The sequence below is a fragment of the Medicago sativa genome, chromosome 6 (genome assembly GCF_051527215.1).
Source record: "Medicago sativa cultivar Bolivia chromosome 6, Bolivia_mono, whole genome shotgun sequence".
Taxonomy (NCBI): domain Eukaryota; kingdom Viridiplantae; phylum Streptophyta; class Magnoliopsida; order Fabales; family Fabaceae; genus Medicago; species Medicago sativa.
The window spans coordinates 55,283,583-55,292,400 of record NC_140754.1 but is presented as its reverse complement, the minus strand read 5'-3'; positions in this window follow the sequence as shown (position 1 = coordinate 55,292,400).

Genomic DNA, 8,818 nt, shown 5'->3' with positions numbered 1-8,818 from the left:
ACAAAGGGAGTCACTTGGGTTAAAATCCAAGGTTTGTTAATAAAAATGTTTTTGAGTTTTGCATATTTGATTTTTTTTGAAGATTTTGATTATAACTAAAGGTGAACTAAAATGAAGTCTAAAAGAAAATAGGCGTAATGAAGTAAAATAAAACGTGGAGGGTTTTACAAAGGACGTTGGATCCAAAGTAAAAATCTCATTCCCTTGGAATTAAACGAAAATTACTAGTTGTTTGATTTTAAAGTCCTTGATTTGTCCATAATTAATCCCTAATTTGTCCCTAATTGATTTTGGTCTTGAGTTAAGGTCTTTCCATTATTCCTAAGAACATTCTAATGCTTCAATATAAATGACAAGAAATAAAAATGCATGAGATGATTATAATCCTAATAAACATAAAAATAAACTAAATAATAATTAAAAGCAAGTAAAATAAACTAGCTATGAACAAGAAAATAAAGAAAATAAATTAAACTAATGTAAATAAATAAACTAGAAAGTTAAAAAAAAAATCAGCAATGAAATAAAATATAAAGAGTAAAAATAAAAAACTAGAAAAAAATTAAAGTGTTTTGAAAAGAAGAAGAAAACATTTTAAAGGAAAAGGGGGTACATAATCAAAATAGGAGGTGTAATAGTGATTTTGTAGAGAAACAGAAAGAAAATGATTGGGCTTAGTAAAATAGCATTGGGCTCAGACTGTGCAGATCTGGACCGTCTGATTAATCAGAAGGCCCAAATCTGATCACAAGGTAGTCTCATCACAACCAACATATCTAGGATCAAAAGCTAAATAAGCGAGGGTGGACAGCAAGAAGGAAAGGAGGAGCACACTGGATTGGAGTGGGGTATATACACCACCACCTCACAAAAAAAACAAACATTCTAAGTTGTCCTTCTCTCTCTAACTCTACTTCTAGAGAGAGAAGGTGGTCCCTCTCTCCGCTTCTCACTCGGCCGGAGAGGACTTCTGACGGTGGACCGATTGTCTTCTCCGGCGAAGCACCACCATCAGAGGTTTTCCGACGCAGCGGTCGGCCGCCGGAAACCTCCAAACACTTTTTTTTTTATTTTTTTGGCCAAACAGACTCTACTCTTCTTACTCTTTCTGTTTTTTAAAAAACAATTTTTCAAAAAAAAAAACTCATCTACGACCTAGATCTAGAAAATAGAACACGAAAATAAACACCCACCTTCTCTTATCCTTGTTTCGATTTCGGTTTGAAGTGTGTTAGTTTGGGTTGTTACACCTAGAAAAAGGTTGTGTTGGTTGGGATATTGTTAGATCCGAAGTAATGGAGATAATAACACTGAATATCCAGGATTACGATATAATTGTTCGTAGTAAGTTAACCATTGAAACATAGGATTTGAAAGCTGAAGAGAACGGTGGTCTAATGAAAATATATGCATCTGTGAAACTTGAAAACTCTCAAAGAGTCAACATGACTTGGTAGGTAGGTCACTTGGTTGTGAATGGAAAGCTCTTCAAACATCACTCACACCCAGCAAATCTAAATGCCAAAGAGAGGCTTAACTTGGCTAAAGAATGTGCTTTAAAATCCAGGGCAATAATTGTGTATTTAATTTTATATATTTATGAAAGCTGTCTATTCTTAAGTTATTTTTAGAAAAATAGGTGTTTGGTTATTTTTGATCAAGACTGTTGAGTTTTAGTTTTAATTTAATTATGAGTTTGTACCATTTTTTTAAATGACGGGGTTTTGAAAAATAATGATTATGCTTGTTTTATTTTTCTATAAATTTTCATGTTCTGTTGAACGATGGCAGGTATATAAACTATTATATAAACTTGGTTGGGCAATTTTCGTTTTCACTGCATTGATCATTGAAAAATATGTGGATATTTATCCATCAACTTATATGTGGTTGTTCTACCTTCAAGCTGGTTTCCAATTTGGAGGGTATGATGTTAGATCTCTTAGTTGGGGAATAAGTATCTTTCTCACAAGTCAGATGATTGAATTTAGTGGACATCGCAGTATGAGAACTATGATGTTTTTCCTTGCCACTGCTATACTGGTAACAAAAGATTTCTGAATGCTTATTGAATTTTTTTTCTTCAGATTTTGAATCTAAAAGTTTTTTCTTATATGAACTAACGCTTCCTTATTGCTTCTTTTTTGTATATTTCCGAATAAATTGTCATGCCATCACAAGAATAGACCTTGCTGGAATTTGGCTCACAATAAGTTTAGATACTTAGTAATGTTGATTAAGGTTGTCCACGTATTCTGAGAATTTAATGTCTTTGGTCATGAAGAGACATGGAAGTCATGGTACATTGCTATTCTTTCTTTCCAAACAAAAAAGAAAAAATAGCATTGTACCAAGACTTTCGTGTCTCTTCATGACCGAAGACTTTAAACCCTTAGAATAGATGGACAACTCCAATCAACATTACTAAGTATCCAAATTGAACCAAATTTCAGCAAGATCTACTCTTATGATCCTTGTCTGGCATGACAAACAATTTGGAAATTTGCAACAACAAAAAAAATAAGGTAGGGCTAGTTCATATGACAAAAATCTTTTAGATTCAAAATCTGAAGGAAAAAAAATTCAATGACTATTCGGAAATCTTTTGTTACCAGGATAGTAGTGGCAAAAAAAAAAAATCACAATTCCCATATTGCGAGTCCCACTAAGGAGACCAATGGGTAGGCTGGCAGCATTTTCCTAGACTTGATCAACACCTTATGGTTAAACAAGTATGTATAAAATTTTCCACTCACTAACCTACACCTTCAACTTGAAGATTTTAATTTATGGAAATTCACTTGAATTATGGTGCAGGAAGAGCTTGATGGTGGATCTAGTGCATTGTGTTAAATTTGGTTCGTTGTTGCTGTCATGTGAAGGACTTTAATTGGACTGTTCATCCTAGTTATAACTATATCATATGTATTGGTGAGATTTAGTATGGGAAAGGGAAGTTCTTTCCCACCATGGGAAAATAAATTTTAACCATTAGATAAATGAGAAACATTGATCTTATCATGGTCTCTCCACACTATATTTTTTAATTTTTTTTCTATCTTCAACCATGAAACAACCCAGACAAAGCTTTAATTAATCCATGAATCACAAGAAAAAATTAACATTCAATTCAAGCAACACACAAATCAAAGCCATGAAACTCTTCCATTAACACATTTTGGGCTTCTCTTTCACTGAATCTATTTCAATTGGTTTTTTTTTCCTTCACGAATTAATCGATTTTTTTTTTAGAAGATTATTTGTTATCACGGTTAGTTTTTAAAAATTTGTATATCTTCATCTTTGATTTTTTTGACATATTTTGGGTTTTTTGTTTTCCTTCATGTTTAATCATATCACCATGAATGGTTAATTGGATCTGATTTTTTTATTTTATTTTATCATTAGGAACACGTTGAAAGATAGAAAGAAAAGTGAAAATGATTTTGGTTATGAAAATGGTTGAAATAAATGAATCAATTTGAAACCCCAATATTCAATTAAAATTGTGCAACACGTTGTTAAACAAAAGAAAGAGGTGGAAGCAAAACAAAAAGGTATCCCAAATTCTGGAATGAAAATGAGAAGATACACGTTGTTGAAGATGAACAGTATGGATCTCATAGTTTGGTGGTGGTGGACAATGAGGAAGATGAATTGTAGAGGTTGAAGATAAATGACAAAAATAAAAAAATCAAGTGTAAAGAGACTATGATAAGATCAATGTTACTCATTTATCTAATGGTTAAAATTTACTTTCCCATGGTGGGAAAGAACTTCCCTTTCCCATACTAAATCTCACCGATAGTATTGTATGCTCATTGTTTATGCCACCGTCTATTTACTTTATCTCTCTCTCTCTCTCTGTTTGGTGACAAGTCATAACCGTCACTAAAACTATTATTATTATTATTATTATTATTATTATTATTATTATTATTATATTCACAAACATAACAATCCGTACAAACTCACTTTCTCTGGATCGAACACAAACTTCACTCCTATCGCAAATCACCGCGAACCTCACCTCGCCACCGTATATCTCAACTTCACTGTCGTATCACACACTTCACCGTCGTATTTCTCACTTCGCCACCGAATCACAACCTCGCACGTTTCACTTCGCCTCCGTATCTCTCACTCTCAAAGATTCTCACCTTCATCAAGCCTTTAGATTGGGTGACGTCACAGCAGCAGTAATGATGATGGTGATTCTTAGAATTTCTTCTCATCGTTAGGGTTAGTGTTCTTCTGAGATTTGCGCTATTTATTGAGAAATTGTTGTTGTTGCTGATGTTAAAATTGATGCATTGTTGTTAGGTTTTAAATTAATTTTGAAATTGATGTGTTTCAATTGTTGAAATTGAATTTGAGTTTGAAATTGATGTTGAAATTGATGTGTTTTCATCTATAACTCGAATAATTCTTCCCTGCAACATGTGATTCTCTCGAGTTCGTAGCCGCAAAATGAAAATCAGTGTTATATGGGATGAAATTGAATCTTTTTTGGAATTGTATTGTAATAAATGTTGTTGTGTTATCAGAGAGCTCCAACAGGCATTAAATGAAGTAATCTCAATGGTCTCCGATGGCCGGTTTTCGATGCCAAGGACCAGGTGAGTATGACAATAAAATGATGATATTGATGTAATATTTTATCAGTTTCTTCTTCTTTGAAATATGTGGTTGTTGAATAAGTTTTTGTTGGACTTATAGAATATGTTATGGTTTTACTTATTTTATTTGATGCATTTGTTTTGCATTTAGAGAAAAGAATAAAATGCGAGATGATGGGTTGATGAAATGGTGGCCAAATTTGGATGATTGGCTTGCATATCATGTAGTGAGTAGTAGGATTGAAAGTAATAACATTGCAGTATTTGTTTGAATTTGGTGTTTGATTTTGGCCAAATGAATTTCCTGACTGTAAATTCTACAAGAAAGAAAGAGGTGGTATGATATTATTAAAGAAAGAAGGACCATTACGGCACTTAGAAAAAACTTCAAGGAGGCATTTGAGAGCAAAGAAAGCAAATATTGGTTAAAAGCGGTGAATGAAGAGATGGATTCATTGGTGAAGAACCAAACTTGGAAACTTGGGAAACTACCCAAAAACCAAAGGGTAGTTGGATGCAAGTGGATGTTCAAGAAAAAGGAAGGTATTCCGGGAGTTGAAGGTCCTAGGTACAAAGCAAGACTTGTGGCCAAGGGTTTCACTCAAGTTGAGGGGATTGACTACAAGGAAATCTTCTCACCGTTCGTGAAACATTGTTCCATAAGGATACTTATGGCTATTGTGAATCAATTCAACCTTGAGTTAGAACAAATGGATGTGAAGACTGCTTTCTTACATGGTGACCTTGAAGAGACAATCTACATGGAGCAACCAAATGGCTTTGTGGAAAACAAGTCTAAGGTATATCTTTTGAAGAAATCTTTGTATGGGTTGAAGCAAAGCCCTCGGCAATGGTTTCGTTGCTTTGATGAGTTTCTTTTGAAGACCGGATTTGTGAGAAGTGGGTATGAGTCTTGTGTGTACATGTTAAAGAAGAAGGAGAAATTTATTCTCTACCTTCTTTTATATGTGGATGATATCTTGATGGCAAGATCTAGCAAGGATGAGACCTAAAATTAATCGGCCATTCCATTTAGTGAATAACTCTTGGTCGTTTAGACCTTCTTCTTTTTTTTTCCATTTATCTTTTTAGATCTAGTTCAAAACGACCAAGAGTTAATCACTGAAGGAAAAAAGAAAGAAAGAAAGATGATAGAGAAACCTAACCTGTTTCTATCGGAATGCAAGAGTAAATTACAATATGGTCTTATTGAGGAGACCAAGGCATGGACCATTGTAATCACGTTGCATAGTTCCATACATCAAAACACCTTCGTTTTGCAAGCTCTGACTCATCAGTAGACAAACTTGTAGAATCGTCTCTAGCTATAATTCCTTAGATTGTTGGTGCGGAGGACGGAGGAAAATAAACCTGCAAAATCAAAACACAAAACCGAGAAACAATAACAAGGTGTGACACAGGGACTGAACTAAAAATGATCTGAGTTATTTTGCACTCCCGTCAAAATACAACAGTTTTTCGATGTTAATCATGCCGAGGCTATCCATACATGAAAAAAACAAGAATTTGACCCATAAAATTATTGGAACAAAAGCACAATACTTATATATAATTTTGTAACACTAAGTTCATTGTAGGCTACTGATTATTGTATGTTCCGTAGAACATGTACTTCCTGACAATTAAGAAGACTGTTTCATATATATAAGGCATTCACGAAGTAAATAAAATGGTACAAGGTTCAACACGTTCAGTAAAAGCCAAGGCAACAAAATAGCTATCAAATTCCTTGACTGAGCAACAAAAAACTAACTAGAATGTGGAATTAAAACAAACACATGATAATAAGTTATTAATTGTGATTAATTTGACTTGGTCTAGTTGTGTTACTAGCTGTTTGGTTTGCATTTTCACATTCTATTTTCATTTTTTTAACTGTTTTCATTTTCAATTTTTAAGATTTAGAAAATACGTTTGTTTTTTTTAAACAAAAAAAATATATGTTTGTTATGATAACATTCTTTTCATTTCCTATTTACATATTAAAAATGTGTTTAGTTTAAGCATTTTTTTAAACAATTTATAAATATTTTATATATAGAATTAACAAAAGTCCAACCCAAAGGTGTGCTTATAGATAAAAAAAAAAAAGCACACTATCTTAGTTTGTATAAGCAATTTTAAACCAGCAAAGTCAAATAATTCTTAAAATTAATCAAAATTAATCAACTTTGATTAGTTGTAACATGAAAGAAGAAAAAAAACTTACAGGTTAATTCTGAATTCTGATGCAGAGGGCGGAGAGAGGTTGAGAAAAACTAAACAATGCGGGAACGAACTATGCACTGTGAGAACCCTACTTATTAATATTTTTAATATAGTGCTAACAAATCTTTTTCTAAAAGATTTTGAATCATAATATATTGCTCACGTTTATTACTAATATTTTTATCAGAGGATTTAAAGTACAATTTTTAACATTATTTTTTTCTCATGTTTGTTACTAATCTTTTTTTTTGCTAGAGGAATTAAAGTCTAATATTTAACATTATTTTTTGCTCATGTTTGTTACTAATATTCTTTTGGAGGATTTAAAGTCCAATCTTTTGTTCACGTTTGTTACTAATCTTTTTTTGGAAGATTTATAGTCCATTTAATATAGTGCTAACAAATCTTCTTCTAAAAGATTTTGAATCATAATATTTTGTTCACGATTGTTACAAATATTTTTATCAGAGGATTTAAAGTCCAATTTTTAACATTATTTTTTGCTTAGTTTGTTACTAATCTTTTTTTTTACGCTCACGTTTGTTACTAATATTTTATGGGTTAATTATGTTTTTGGTCCCTACAAAATTGGGACCTTGTAAGTTTAGTCCTTACTTAATTTTAATTGCTTTTTTAATCCCTACAAAAAATTTCTGCACTCAATATTAGTCCTTACTCAATCCAAATTTGTTTAATTTATGCTTAAACTCTTAAGTTTTTCAACAATTTTTTATAGGCGTCTTAATAACGTTATTAAAAGGTCCTCTGAAAAAAATATCGCAAAAATTTGATTTCTACGTCCATATTTTTGTTACTTATATCTTAAACTTTTGTCATTTTAAAAAATTCATATTTAATTTATTTCATGTTAAAAAATTATAGATTTTAGTAAATGAACCTTTCATAGTGTTCTAAATTTGTATAAAAAGAATCGTTAAAAAATTTAAGAGCTTAAGGATAATTAAACAAAATTTATTTTAGCAGGGACTAAAATTATAAGTAAATTTTTTTTGTAGGGATTAAAAAAGCTATTAAAATTAAATAAGGACTAAACTTAGAAGGTCGCAATTTTATAGGGACCAAAAACATATTTAACCCATATTTTATTAGAGGATTTAAAGTCTAATCTTTAACATTATTTTTTGCTCATGTTTGCTACTAATCTTTTTTTAGTGGATTTAAAGTCCAATCTTTAACAATATTTTTTGCTCACGTTTGTTACTAATCTCTTTTTAGAGGATTTATAGTCCAATCCTCATCGGCTATTATTTTTGTTTAAAAAAATTAAAAAAACTCATAGACTGGTGAGAAATAAAGCAGGAAAAAACATAAACTTTGGATTTTTTTTTCATAAGTGATTATTGTTCAACTTTGATTTTCTCAAATTCTGATTCATTCATTCTTCTAACAACAAAAAAAAGTAAAAACAAAGCTTGAATTGTAATGTTGGTGGAAAGTAAATTGCTCGAAGGATAAAACAGAAAGATATTCAATTCATCAAGTGGACCTTAAAGATATTCCATTCAATGGTGCTTCAGAAGTATTAATCAAGTTCGTGAGCCTTGGAACTTTCTAATTTTTTAGAGGTGATGAGATGTGATCAGAGGGTACTACGATGAATTCTGGATCGATTTGAATTCATGAGAAGAGACATAAAGAATGCAAATATAATTTTTAAACTTTTTGTGAGTTTGATCTGTTGTTAACGGTGGTAAAAGAAAGTTAACGGTGACGATTAGTGACATTGATTATTAATCCATGTGTTATTTTATAATTGGCTATTTCTATTTAAAATTAAGGGTATTTTTGGAAAGAAAATTCCAACCCAAAAGTGTGCTGAAAGGGGTAGTTTTCTTTATATATAGTATAGATAAAAGTGATTTAAAACAAAATGGTGTTTTTTTGCAATTATTTTGGATACAATTTAGTGACATTATATTTGTGGTCCCTTATATAATATCAAATTTTAT